Raw genomic sequence first — 14,652 nt, 5'->3', positions numbered from 1 at the left:
TTATAACATATTTGAAAAACTGTAAAAGTATAAGTTCTACCTGTACCCCTCTATATACCCTTCTTGATATTTAATTTTTTTTTAAATTCAAAAGTGACATATTCTCCCTATTCAAAGCAAATCGATTTCATCTTGAGAGATAATCGATTGATCCATTACGTAAGGAAACCGATACAATGACATCACAAACGCCTACTAAGTGCAGATGCTTGTTCTGCAATTCCACCTGTCTAGAAATGCGGAGGAACAATGATAGGGTGGATCGAAAATTCCTTGCTGAACAAATCTTGCCAGACCAAGGTCTACAAGAACCCAGAACAATGGCCTCCGAACGCTCACGTTCATTTAATTGCCTAGCACTTGCAAACAAAGTGCTTTCTTACCAGTTTTAAAGAATGTTTCCTAAGAGTAATCAATCATATGTAAATCCGAAAATTAAAATATTTAAATTATTTAATAAGATATGCCTTATGTAAACTGATAAAATACTTTTTCTTACTCAGGAAAGGGAAAGGAGAGACGAATTCTATAGACCTTTTTATAATAATAATAGTCTGCAATTGTAATATAAAGAAAAAAATCTGATGTCTACACCACATGACTTCCTTGTACGGAATATTAAATTATACGCATTTTTCTTGCATTTCATTAAAACTTATTAGATTCAATTAAACCTACTTCGCCGACAGCGCATAAACCACAATAGAATAAATGTATTCTTTAAAATTCACTTTGTTTACCATAGCGACACTCTGGCGCTAGGTTTACTTAACAATATTATATTTCGTTCATATTATAACTCAGAATGCACAAAATTTATATCATTTAAAGAATTATCTAATCGTTGCCACATGTTCTATTCAAATACTATAATAAAGCTAGAATGATGTATAAAAGAAATTAAGCAAACAAAACAAAAAAGAAACAGTTTTTCACAGACGATTGAGTATTTCTCATTCAATTAATTCAGTTTTCACTTCGCGACAAGGCAAAAATACATAAAAACTCAAAATATCTGTATTAAAAATTACGAAGTAAATCTTAAACGCTTATTTCCTCGAAAAAATTTCAGAAAGGATTAAGCATGCTTTAAATAATAAATGAAGGCGTTATCTTTGTTGTTGCGAAGCTAAGTTTCTATAGATTGGCAACAAATCCGCTATGCTGCTGTTTCAAATGTAAACAAGGGTAATGGCCGCCATCAAAAACATTATTAGGCTTAGCGGCACTTAAACAATTTTAAAATTGTTGATAATTCTAAAAATATTGCATACAGATTTACTAAAGGCATAAAAACCTTAACCGGAAGATAAGAACAACATAATTCAATCATTTTTAAAGCAAAAAATGTACAATTTACAAACATATAAGAGTAAAGCAACTGAGATCACTGAGCCGGGTAACAGAGTGGATATATATATAAATACATTTATATACGTTTGGTGCGGCCGATTGCAACCAAAATACGAGGTGCACATCTACATGTTACAGCAGTCCTATATACAAAATTTCAACGTTCTGAGGCTACTCGTTTTTGAGTTATGCGAGATACGTACGTACGCACGTGTATACATACGTTCGTACAGACGCCACGAAAAATTCTCTTCAGAATTCATTTTAAAGCAGTTTTATAATTTTTTGGAGGAAAAGAGTGTTTTATTCTGTCCTTACATACAGATATCGCGGAAATACATCGTTAAATTGCATTTGAAAGAGGTCAAAATGGGATATTTTTGTTGAAATATGCTGCCTGAAACTTTTCGCGATTACAGTACCTCCTTTTTACTTCGTACAAGGAAGTAAAAATATAAAATTCACAATTTAACTTGAATAATTTTTTATTACTTATGAAGCAATTATTATATTTTATCTAACCAGTTTTCAGCGAACTGACGTTTGTGCAGAACAGTTTCTAACTTGAAAACTTAATCTTCACAAAGATCAGGGCACCTTTATATCGGGGCACGGCTGTGTACATAGAATTTTCGTTTGTTTTATTAAAAGTAGTAAACTAAACCCTTTCATACGGATGTCCCTGCATAAAGGTGCGTGTACTTCTGAGAGGAACCCCCGCTTCCAGTTTAGAAATGTGCATTAGAGTGTGGGCACTTTTATGCCGGCACACTTTATAAAGTTTTTTTTTTTCTTTCTCTCCAAACAGCGGCTGGTTTGAGTAAAGGCACCTACATTTCTTATACTGGGCAGTAAGTAATATGAACCGGTCCCTTCTTCAGCCTGTTCTCCGTAGGCACAAAATTCTTGTTGCCTTAAATCAATACTAATCCATTATATGCCAGGCTGTTCCTTTTCCCATTTTAATTGACCATTATCCAGAAGAAAATTTGGCATTCACACATAAAATAATACTTTACTAGCGAGCAAGCCCGCCAAGTGAGCGGGCTGCGGCCAAAGCAAAATTTATAAGTTCTATGTACACCTGAAAAGATAATGTATAAACACTTTTCAGTATGAATGGAATCAGTTCATTCTTTCAATAACCAATTCGTAAAAGAATGTTTTGTTGCCAAACCAGGAAACAAAAACTTTTGACACTCCAGGTTAATACGTATTCGTATGACGTAATGATTTAAATTTAATGTAATATAACAACTTTTTCTCAATATCAGTAAAAGAGTTATCCTGGCAATAATACATCGTGTCAGTTATCCAAACCTGAAACAAAAATGTTGCCAACAGCAACTAGTTATTTAAAATGCTGATGTTAACGAAAACCTTTCGACATACAATGACGTCACATGGAGTTGTTTGCTTTCGTCAATGTCAGATATGACCTTATATAATAATAATAATAATATATTTAATGTTTGGAAATGTTATTATTATTACATATTTTGTAAAACTTACAAATTTTTGATTAACAAATTCTATGATTCGAAAGCGAGCAGTGGCAACACTTTTCGAAATAAAGCAGATTTTTCTCTCCAGCATGAGAGACTGTTGCCACTCAGAAAACTGAGGGCGAAAATTAGCGTTTTCGGAGTTTTTAATTAATATTTCGGCTGTTTGAAGTAGTACGAAGTTGAGAATGGTCGAAATGGCTTCCCACGAATTTTTGGAATCTGGATGTATCTCTCTCGAAATTCAACTCTCCGCCGTTCTGGACGAAATAATGTCACAAATAAACAAAACAGGAAGCGCACAGATTTAATAGTATACATGCCGCCTGCTTTATATTTCTCAATCATTATTGCAATAAATGAATCAGTATCAACAAATGGGTTACAAGCAGTTTTACTTTAAACGTCATTAAAGTGTGTTGATATTTCCATATTAAATCAGACACATGCAAAATGTCAGAAACACAGGCCTCCGATAAATTTAAATACATTTCGATGAATAAATCTTAAAAAATTTTATAAATCTCAAAATGATAAAATAGAGTGCAATAATACAGGTTAATTTTAACTTAAAGGAATATATCGCATAAAAGATATTTCAAATTAAAAATCAGTTTCACAATTCTACATTTTTGAAAAGTAAAATAAAAAAAAAAAAAATATTTACCATAAAAACTTGCTCTTGAATATTCTTTCACTTATTAAATTAGTCATTTGTATTTGAGAGAAATGGCAAAGTCTTTTAAAATCTATGAAATAAATTATAAGCCGAATTCTATTCTATTAAAAAGACATATATTGCAGATTGCGTTTTCGTAGGAAAATTACACGAATCCGGTTTTCCAGAAATTCAATCAGAATCCAGGCTTATGACTTAACTAGCAGCAAAAACCAATCTAGAGACAAATGGAAAACCATTCCCAGAAATTCTGTGCTGCCAGAAGTCATAAGTATTATTATTTCAACAAAAAGAACTTTATTTCGGAGGCTATAAAAGGAGCGCCGAGTCGAGTTATCCAACTTTATCCACCTATTGGTGCCTGGTTTGAGGCTTAATGATCCGGCAACAGCATCAACAAAATCTCATCTAATACACATGGTTGCACATCCAAATGCATACATGCTATTTTATCGTAATCACTTAACTGTCAATATCATTTCGCGCATCGCTTAGTCCTTCTGTATCGTATAAAATAATGTAATACACAGTTTTTTTTTTTTTCACCTGCTTAATTTAGATCCAATTCTACGCTTGAAAAGCTTGATTTCCTATTACTTCCGTGATTTTTTTGCATCGTCAAGGTAAACCGACTGAAAACAATCTACCTACATTACAGGATATTTATATAAAACACTCTGAATTGGAGAATTTAATTACAGATTATTACGCAATTAATTGTAACACATCCATCCATTATGGGAAAGAGATCTTAATTACTAATACTGTAGCGTGCGTACGGTTTCGTAATAGATTGAATGCCACACAACCCATAACAGTTTGATAAAATTTATTTTGCCAAAAGAAACACTTAACAGTTCTGGAACTTTCCACTAAAGTACTCGTACAGCTCTTCTCAGTATCAGAGAGTGCAATAAGTAGTTACATTCTAAACTACTAAGAACGTTAAACAAAGCACATCTAAAAAGGCGAAGCTCGGAATGCTCTTAATACTCCTTCAACTGAAAAACATTATTCAATTCCCCAGCTTGGCGATATCTCGCCAATTTAGCGAAACGACCATTTACACAATGTTGAATAGAGTTGTCCCTATATTCTTATTTTTCCAGCAGAGTTCCGTCTCTTTCAAACCTTTCATGGTACAGTATACAAAAGATACTACAATTTTACCTATGATTACAAATCATTTACATATATTAAAAATTCGTAACAATATTTATCCCATTTGTTTAGCACTGTTTAAAAGAAAGAATTTTCACGAAGCTTTAAGAGTTCAGAATCCAATATAATACCTTTTATGGTGCCATTTTGCAACAAAATTTGTGGGTACTTGCGTATTATCGCACCCCGCAACCATCTTCATTTATGTCGCTATATTTCGGAAATTGCCAAACTATGGCAACCATGCGCATAACAGTTCTTCAGATAACCATATCCACAAGTTTCAACAAGCAACGTCGCCATTTTCGTACGTGCTGTTTTCGTTACATTAGAAGCTTTAAAGACTATAGAGTCATTAGGTTTATTGGAAGCAGAAAAGATGAAAAATATGCAACCGCCTTCGCCGGGAATCGAACCACGGACCTTTGGAATACCGGCCCAGCGTGCAGAACCACTACACCACGAAGGCACGTTAGGAAAGTGGGAGAAATACCTTATAAGACAAACTACGATATTTCTGGTTCTTCAGCTGAATTCTGAAATTTGCGCTTGTGCGATTTACCGGCAAATGAAGAAAGTTCTGTGAAATGTTTTCAGGAATACAATATTTTCTCACAAAGGTACGAATGCTCAGATTCGCATTTGATGATAATTCGATTCGCATTTTGAAAAGCAACCTTTTTCGAAATGCAACGTGAAAAAATGTAACAAACACGTCGGAATTCGAACAGGTAATTGGTTCGAGAATAATCGTCTGCTAAATAGTGATATAAATCTGATTGCTGTAATACAGCAATCAAATTTATATACTCCTGGAGTAAAGAATGAACAAGCATTAAATTTTGCTTGGAAAACTTAGAATACATTTAATTTGCCACTTTGGATGGAAATTGAAGTGTGTAGCACAAATGGATTTTGCTAAAAGTCACAGACTTTCCATTTATCTCCTTTTCTTTCTTTCTTCCTTTATCTTTTTTAACTTCCTTGCACGAAGTAAAGGAAGTATTGTAATCTTGAAAAATTCCGGATATCATATTTCAATGAAAATATTCATATCAAACGCTCTGAAAATCATTTCAACGATATTTTTGCGTGACATTTGTACGTACGGACAGAATAAAGGACTGTTTTTGCCAAAACGGATCGTAAAATGGATTTAAAATGGATTCAGAAGAGATTTTTTTTTTTTTTTTTTTTTTTTTTGACGTACGTACGTATGTGTCTTGCATGAATCAAGAACGAGTAGTCATAGAACGCTCAAATTTTGTACACGGAACTGATTTAACATATAGTTGCGCACCTCCCTTTTTTGTTGCAATCGGCTGCACCAATCATATATAAATATAAAGTATATGTTTCTACTCTGTTACCTGGTGCGGTGAGCCTAGTTTCTGTGTTCTTATGTGTTGGTAAATTATGCATTTTTTGCCTTAAAAGTTATTGAATTATGTGTTTTTATGTTCCCGTTAGACTTTTATGCCTTTATTTAATCTGCATGCAACAGTTGTAGAATTATCAAAAATATAAAAGTGGCGAGTTAAGCCTAACGAAACGCCATTTGTTTACATTTCAAAATCAGGGGAATAGTGAATTACGTTACTTTCTGCACCTTTAATGTCTTTCTGTCGAGTGGGACCCAAAATAAACTTTCAGTTTTGTGTACCGAAAAAATCTGTTTTCTTGCCCGCTAGTCGAATTTCTAGTTTTTGCGAGGAAAATCTCTTTTTAAATGTAAAAATGATTTTTAACTGTATTTGGTGTTTTTCTATATTTTACAACTTTTAATGAAGAAATTTTGAGTTTTTATGTATTTTTGCTTTGCCTCAAATTGAGAACTGAACTAATTGAATGAGAAATACATCTCTAATGAAATTCGAGGAAATAAGTTTAAATGAAATGCAGCAAAAAATGTGGATAATTTAATAGGCCAAACAAAGACGTCATGTGGAGTCCACATTAGATTTTGATTTTTTTTTAATGAAAAATGACATCTTAGTATGTTTCAGGTATTTTACAGTTTTAAATTTTATTCACCCAAAAACAAACCATTTGTGAATGTAAATTTCATTAATAGTCTTTATAAAACGGTTAAATTTTATACAGTTAAAAAGGAAATACCAGTCTAGTGAAAGCTTTCTGAAGTTGATAAGTAACAAGTCGCTGAGATGCAGTCGTGAAAGGTTTTGATCAATACAATTCTTTTTTCAAAAAAGAGATCTTATTCACAGAATTTTAAAAGAATTTGTGTTCCAGAAAGAGATGGCAGACTTTGGCTATTGGCACATAGCCATCTCGTACCATTATACTATATATTAAAAATAAAACGCGTTTCTATTCCAATCCTCCCCCCCTGGTATCCACTCTAAGTTTATGATCCGAAACTACATGTAAATATTAACACATTTTTATTGTTTGAAAACTTATCAATAACTTGCCTCCGTATAGGAAGTATAACAAAATTATAAATTAGTGATCTTATACAGGTACAGATAGAAATGAGTAGGATACTAGAATTTCAACAATGGTCATACAGGTGTAGTCCCACTGCACTAATTGTGCAGTTGCGCCCCAATTTTGATAAATCCACCGGGGGATAGACACTGACTCCACCAGGTTCTCCTACCACCAACTATTCAAAAGACCTTTCTGCTCGCCAGTACTTTAAGTGCCCCCATACTGCACAGGCACTATACACTTACAAATAACCCTACTTTTTTCGGGATTCACATTAATCACCTTACTTTTTCTCACGTTACCTCTTACGTGTTTCTCACGCGTCATAGGCTTACATACCCTATTCATCTATTTTTGTTAAGCTGAAGGAAAGTAACGATTAAAACTTACGTTTAATTTACATCGAGTATGTTCCTTTGGTAAGCAACCACTTTCGTATCACCCTAAACGACACCAAAAAACGACTAAAAAAACTACAATAGCATTTAGATAATTCATTGCCTAATTTCAGCCTCTACTAAAGCTGAAATTTAATAATTTTTTTATTCTGTTTTAAACTTAATTTAATTTAATCTTTAAGAAAGGCAAAAAGTATCATTTATCCTAAAATATTCAGTAAAGGCCGTGAGTATGTTAAAACAAATGAAATTTAAAAAATACAGAGAATGTTCTCGTCGCAAGAACCTCTCTAAGACGACCACCTCTGAGTTTGTCTAGTTTCAGAGAACGTAAATAAATATTGGTATTGAACATCGCCTTTCTAAGACTACCTGCTCCAGATGACCCTAGGTCATTTGAAAGAGTAGGTGGTCTTCTTAGGGAAAGTTCACTGTTGTTGCATTTTTTCATCTCGGTGTCATATTCTGTTGTTAATTTATTTCCTTCTTTTCTATTTTACATTGAATTAAAATTTTAAGCTATGATTTGAAGTTTTTAATTTATTAAAATTTTAAATCTTAATTTAAAAGAAAATTTACGTCTTTATTTATACTATTATTATTATTATATAAATTTCCTTCCATTTTTAATCTCCTGCGTACCATCTGTTGGTGTTATGGCACATTTATTTTATTAAGAAGTATATTTCCACAAATAATTAAATAAATAATAATAATAACAAAATATTATACCCAAACGGTCGTTTTTCTCATTTACAGACACACACGTTTCGAGAGCATTTGGGCAAACGCCATATTGGGCTAAAAATATTTAAAAACTGCATATCTTTAGAACAGTCTCGAGTGATGGAGATAAAAATGTTTTATTCCCTACAGTGTTGCCATTGCTCGCTTTGAATTTTTTTTAATTAAAAATTTTTTTAAATTTTACAAAATACGAAACAGACAATAAAACAAATTCCAAATTCGGGCTTCCAGATTTCATTTTCATTCATTTTTGGAGGACTATGTTATTCAAAATTTGATGACTCTAGGTACCGTAATTTTTCCATAGTGCGAAAAACATACATACATTCGTGCAACTTCTTCATTATTTAATTTCTTTAAATATAATGAAGGGCTTAAATAATTGGTGGCAACAATATGAAAAGTGAAACGCCGTTTTATAGTAGGCGAATAAAATTTCAAAAACAAATTAATAGCTCTTCTGGGCAAATTACCCCTTTGGGTTAGTAATAATAATAATAAGAAGAAAAGAATTATTTATATTGTGTTGAATAATTTCACTGAATTAATTATTTACAAATATGCATACAAATATCTTTCTTCTTTGTGCAATTGTTAAATCAACAAACGAACCATTTTCGATAAAATGCTTCATATAAAAAAAGCACTTTGTCTTCCATTCCTTAAAAAGTTCGTCCTGATTTTTTCATGTATTGTTTTATAAAGCTAAATTATGTTAAAAAGTAACATCAGTTATTTTTGCAAACGTATATCAACCATCACGAGAAAAACAAAATATGATCAATCGCTGATACTTCACTTCTTTTCTATGAACTAACGTCATACACTCCTAGAAAATTATGTTAATTATAACACATGAATACACATTATACTGAAATATGCATTTTTCATATACAACAGGCAATCAATTTTTTTCTCTGATATCAATAGAGATTTCTTGCAAACCTAGGTATAAGTGTATCTAAAAAGTCAGTCTCTCAAATATATTTAAAACTTAACGCAGTTTTACCTCCTTCATTTTTTTTTCCTAATCCCTCCCGACAAAATCAATCTAACTTAAACAAAATTTCTTCTCCCCACGCAACAAAACTAAATTGCCAGAGGAAAATATACTGTTTAAAAACATTCAAGATTTTTCTGCTTTCATATTTAGAAAGCAGTTGCATGATATTAAAAAAACTGCTGAATTAAAAATAATACAGTATGTCATGTAAAAAATAATAAATTTTTACACGTTTTAATTTTAATGGGCTAAGAACCTATTAACAAAATTTCCCCATATATCAAAAATTAGTTATATGAAATAACAGGTAACATCACAACCTTAGAAAATTAAATTTTACCTTAACTTCATATATATATATATATATATATATATGTTCAGAAAGAAAAAAAATTATACTCTTCTAGGCTGTCTTTTCAAAAATACAACATAATTAAACATTACGTTACCTTAAATATTCAAATCCGTAAATTTAGAAATCCAATCCTTGAAAGAGATGATCTTAAAACTCATACACTATTGTAACTGTAGCCAGCTGTTATTATTTACATACACAGCTTTCCGTCGGAACACCGAATTACAATCACTGCCGCTGGCAATAGCAGCGTGCGCGCTTTTGCGTGCTATTGAGCTTCAAAAAAACGACCGAGAGAACGAACATCTGACAAGTGAGAAAGCGGACGTGATATAGCAGATGCCCTTGCTTGCTGCAACAAGAGCGACCATCACACAAACTTCGCCCGCTGTAGCCGGCGTTTAACATATTTGGCTATTTATCGCCCTTTCTGCTATTAAAACGGGAAAGAGCAAACATAGGTTTATCAATTTAAATTTTGAAAGCACATAATATTATATGTTTAATATTGATTAAGCATTTTAAGTTATTATAATTTTAGAGGATTTTTTTTCGCACAGAAAAGTATTTTAGATGCTTTTATTGCATATAGGTAAGGTAGTAATTTAGGGAAAAAATGAGAAATTAATGAACAGCAGTCGTGAACATTTGGAAAATTTCTGAACCCCCCCCCCAAAAAAAAAAAGAAAAAAAAATCCGAGAAGATTTCTTTTTAGAGAAATTTAACTAACAAAGATAAAAAAAGATATTAAGAATATGTTCGTAATAATTCTAATATAGCAATCTGAAATGATATGCATTTTCTCTTTTTAACTCAGGTACAGCTAGAGGTCTGCACCTCTGTACAGAGGCTGTTCACACATTTTTTAGACGATGTATATTGTATTCACAAAACTAAATTACATAAAATTCTTGTGTTTTAAATGTTCTATTTGACATCCCTTATTCTGAACTATCTTTCGACACCACAATTTCCAGGATAATAATGCCTTTTGAAGTGGCAGAAGAGGTATTCTATCCCATTCCTCCCGAACAGCTTTCTAGAGTCCCGTTAGGATTTTGGGACAACGTTTGGATAATGCAGTTTTTAAAGTCCGAAAGCACAAAAATCCGTAGGTGACACATCGGAAGATTTAGTAGGGATATCAGTGAAGGGTATGACCTTGATACCAGGTTTTTGTTCCATTTCTTTTAGAAAATTTACAGTGGATTTTGATGTGTGACTGCTAGCTTTGTCCTGATGGAGTCTCACAGATTGATGGCATTGTGGGTAACGCGATGGTATTTCATTCAGAAAAATTGGCGATAAAATATGTTCCTGATAGTATTTGGAGTTAATCTTGACATGTTTTTGCACTCTCTTTATTTTTAACTTGCCATTATAAGAAAAACCAGCAACAATCATGAATCCCTTAGAAAAAGTTTCTGTCGATTCTTTGAACCATGTACTTAAATTTTTTCTCCCCTTTTATGATAATAAATGGCTCTTTTTTTTTGTTACAATCATTTAAATACACCCATGCTTCATCTATTGTGACAATTGTTTTCCATTTTTCTTTGGATAAGTGTTTCTCGTATAGAATTCTGCAGCGTGTCCTGCGTTGAGAGATACGCTTTGGAAGAAGACGATGCACATTGCGTTTTTTCGCTTTCTTAAGATTTAAATCAACGTTTATCATTTTGTTTACAGTGGACACCGAGTATTTTAATGATTTTGCAACTGTCCTTTGACTAGGGGGATTTTCTTTTAACATTAAACAACGTACCTTTGCAATAGTCGAAGATGTCCGTTTTTTCTTTGGATACTTGTTTGGAATTTTTGTCTCACTTGAGGCTCCAATTTGACGTTTTTTTTCTTTTCTTGTTGATGATGTTACCTATCGACGCTTTACATATCACAAAACCATGACTCTCACGTCGTTTTTGGATAACGGAGTATGCATATTTCTCTTCGAAAAGAGAGTAAATGTAGTCTTCGAACCACTGCTTTGTTAAATTCGCCATTTTGAATAAAAACAAAACTTTCAAGCCACGGACGATAATTTTGACTTTTAAAAACATAGTACAATTGCAATTACGTCTTTTGCAGCAAACGATTTTTTATTAGCGCTTTCCAAAATCGTCTAAAAAATGTGCGAACAGCCTCTGTAGTATCGAAGGTGATTTGCATATTGCTATATTTAGCTAACAGTTAAAGCTCCGCATGAAAGTCCTCCACACAGGCACCCCTCCTCTTAGGCAGATAGTTCTCGTGCCCTCCAGCTGAAGAAGAGGGTTCTATTTAACCTTCGAAACTAGGTGATTTTTGTTAGTTTAGTATCGTTAATAAAAAATCAACTTTCGATTAATCAGGCCTTGCATAAAGAATTTTGTTTATTGTGAAATGATAGAAAAACTACATTTAGAGACCATCAACTTCAAAGAAAAAAAAATTGTTTACGGAAAATACAAAAAGGAAAAGATAAGTAGAAATTTATAACTTAATTTCTTCATTTCTAATGACATTTATTCTTCAGAAATTTACTGTGTGTTCTTTTTACTTTGGATACTAATTTAATTTATGTAACCAAATGAATTTATTCTGCATATTAAACTACCTGAAATTACACTTAAATTGTTCACAGTAATTTTCTATTAATTAAAATATGGATAATTCTTTTTTTTTCGCCCCTGTGTTTTTTAACCGCTCTTGGATAAATCGTGATTTCGGTATAACCGTGAATGTTGTTCGGGGTACTGCTTCTGTAAATCGGAATATCAGAATACGCTGAAAAGCTTTTATTCCAATATAAATCTCAATTGCGCACGAAAATCTGTCAGTATACAACCAATTATTAACAGAATTGTCGACAACTAATTACAGCTGCTCGCTATGGCTTCTAAAATGCATTTCACATATTCTGAAGCCATACAAGTCCTCCCATTTCCTAGTGTTAAGCAGAACGAATCCCGGAGGCTAAATGCAAGTGTCCTGAATACTAAATTACATCACATGCTCAGGCAATAAAATTGAGGAATGCACCAGTTTAAAGAATTGAGCATTCGAAGAGATTTTGATTCCTATTATATGTATTTTTACTTCCTTGTACGAAGTAAAGGGAGTATTGTAATTGCGAAAAATTTAGGGTATCATAGTTAAATGAAAATATCCATTTTGACCGCTCTCGAAACCACTTGAACGATGTTTTTGCGTGACATCTGTACGTACGGCCAGAATAAAGGACTGTTTTGCTCAAAATGAATATAAAATGGATTCAGAAGCGATTTTTTTTCTTGACGACTGTACGTACGTACGTATGTATGTATCTCGCATAATTCAAGAACAAGTAGCTGTAGAACGTTGAAATGTTTTATATGGGACTGCTATAACATCTAGTTGTGCACCTCCCTTTTTCGTTGCAAGCGCTTGCACCAATCATATACACATTCTCACTCTGTTACCTCGCTCGGTGAGCTTAGTTTTTTTTTAAATTTTTATATGTTGGTAAATTTCGCATTTTTTACTTTAAAAGTGGTTGAATTATGGGCTTTTTATATTCCGGTTAAGGTTTTTATGCCTTTAGTTAATCTGCATGCAATAGTTGTAGAATTGTCAACAATTTAAAAGTGGCGAACGCACGGCCGTTTCTTTACATTTGAAATTCAGTAGAATAGTGAAATAAGTCACTTTCTGCAGCTTCATTGTCTTTTTGCCGAGTGGGACCAAAAGTAAACTTTTACTTTTCTGCACCGAAAAATTTGCCTTCTCTCCCGCTGGCCGAATGTTTGTTTTTGCGTGGAGTCTCTAATTTTAATTGTAAAAATTGTTTTTTTAACTGTATTTAATGTTTTATGTTTTTCTGTATTTTGCAATTTTTAATGAGGATCTTTTGAGTTTTTATGTATTTTTGCCTTGCCGCGGTGTGAAAATTGAATTAATTGAATGAGAAATACATCTCTAAGAAATTCGAAGAAATAAGTTCAAATGAAGCACAGCAAAAAATGTGCATAATTTAATAGGCCGTACAAGGAAGCCATGTGGTGTCCTCATCAAGATTTTTTATAAAAATCTGATGTGTACAATCTCATTCAATTAATTCAGTTCTCACTTCGCGACAAGGCAAAAATACATAAAAACTCATATCTATATTAAAAATTACAAACACTTATTCCCTCGAAAAAATTCCAGAAAGGATTAAGCATGATTTAATTCGCAATAATCTTTGTTTTTGCGAAGCTTAGTCTCTCTCGATCGGCAACAAATCTACTATTCTGCTGTTTCAATTATAAACAAAAATGTCCGCCATGTTATTTAAAAATTAATTAATTCAGTTCTCACTTCGCGAAAAGCTATTTAATAATAAGCTGTTTAATAGGCTTAACCACACTTAAACAGCTTTTAAATTGTTGATAATTCCACAAATATCGCTTGCAGATTTCCTAAAGGCATAAAAACCTTAACCGGAAGATAAGAACAACATAATTCAATTATTTTTAAAGCAAGAAATGCACAATTTACAAACATATAAGAGTAAGGAAACTGAGATCACTGAGCCGGGTAACAGATTTATATACGTTTGGTGCGGCCGATTGCAACCAAAATACGCCGTGCACATCTACATGTTATAGCAGTCCTATGTACAAACCTCCAACGTTCTGAGGCTACTTGTTTTTGAGTTATGCGAGATACATACGTACGTACGTACGTACAGACATCACGAAAAATTCTCTTCAGAATTCATTTTAAAGCAGTTTTGTAATTCTTTTGGAGAGTCTTTTAAAGAGACTTTTATTCTGTCCTTACGTACAGATGTCACGCAAAATCATCATGAAATTGCATTCGATAGCGGTCAAAATGGATATTTTCGTTGAAATATTCTGCCTGAAACGTTTCGCGATTACAATACTTCCTTTTTATTTCGTTCAAGGAATTAATAATAATTCAGTATTTTAATAATTTTGCTTTCAGTGCAAATTACGGTAAAAAGTAGAGCTACTTTTAGCTGTATTGTATAAAG

At 32.6% G+C, this 14,652-nt stretch overlaps 1 protein-coding gene across 8 annotated transcripts in view; it reads right to left on the bottom strand.

Annotated features, from left to right (window-relative positions):
* LOC118182519 (prominin-1-like) overlaps positions 1 to 14,652 on the bottom strand; it is a 355,539-nt gene that overhangs the window by 157,252 nt on the left and 183,635 nt on the right. Inside the window, exon 1 of one of the 8 annotated variants that reach the window (XM_035351872.2) lies at positions 9,750 to 9,998. The exons of 6 other annotated variants lie outside the window; for them this stretch is intronic. The gene's annotated coding sequence lies outside the window, so the exon portion shown is untranslated. Of the gene's footprint in view, positions 1 to 9,749; positions 9,999 to 14,652 lie in introns of those variants that run through there. One more of the 8 variants, XM_035351870.2, reaches the window with a different exon arrangement.

The sequence above is a fragment of the Stegodyphus dumicola genome, chromosome 7 (genome assembly GCF_044657685.1).
Source record: "Stegodyphus dumicola isolate Sdum_Otavi_A_Nest chromosome 7, ASM4465768v1".
Classification (NCBI taxonomy): Eukaryota; Metazoa; Arthropoda; class Arachnida; order Araneae; family Eresidae; genus Stegodyphus; species Stegodyphus dumicola.
Note: the sequence above shows the minus strand (reverse complement) of the source record. Positions and strands in the feature narration are given on the sequence as shown.